This window comes from Nematolebias whitei, chromosome 7, assembly GCF_014905685.2.
Source record: "Nematolebias whitei isolate Nwh7 chromosome 7, NemWhi1, whole genome shotgun sequence".
In the NCBI taxonomy this organism is placed as follows: domain Eukaryota; kingdom Metazoa; phylum Chordata; class Actinopteri; order Cyprinodontiformes; family Rivulidae; genus Nematolebias; species Nematolebias whitei.
The window spans coordinates 3,678,656-3,679,062 of NC_056504.1; the positions used below are offsets into that span (position 1 = coordinate 3,678,656).

General features: G+C 46.2%; 1 protein-coding gene across 1 annotated transcript in view; it reads right to left on the reverse strand.

The window, feature by feature from the left end:
* si:ch211-117k10.3 (Krueppel-like factor 15) overlaps nt 1–407 on the reverse strand; it is an 18,206-nt gene that overhangs the window by 7,685 nt on the left and 10,114 nt on the right. The window lies entirely within an intron of this gene.

Genomic DNA, 407 nt, shown 5'->3' on the forward strand with positions numbered 1-407 from the left:
AGCTAAAGCTTGACGTGGTAGTAGCTGACAGTCAAACAGCTAAAGCTCGACGTGGTAGTGGCTGAGAGTCAAACAGCTAAAGCTCGACGTGGTAGTGGCTGAGAGTCAAACAGCTAAATCTCGACGTGGTAGTAGCTGAGTCAAACAGCTAAATCTCGACGTGGTAGTAGCTGAGAGTCAAACAGCTAAATCTTGATGTGGTAGTAGCTGACAGTCAAACAGCTAAAACTTCATGTGGTAGTAGCTGAGAGTCAAACAGCTAAAGCTTGACGTGGTAGTAGCTGACAGTCAAACAGCTAAAGCTTGATGTGGTAGTAGCTGAGAGTCAAACAGCTAAAGCTCGACGTGGTAGTAGCTGACAGTCAAACAGCTAAAGCTCGACGTGGTAGTAGCTGAGAGTCAAACAG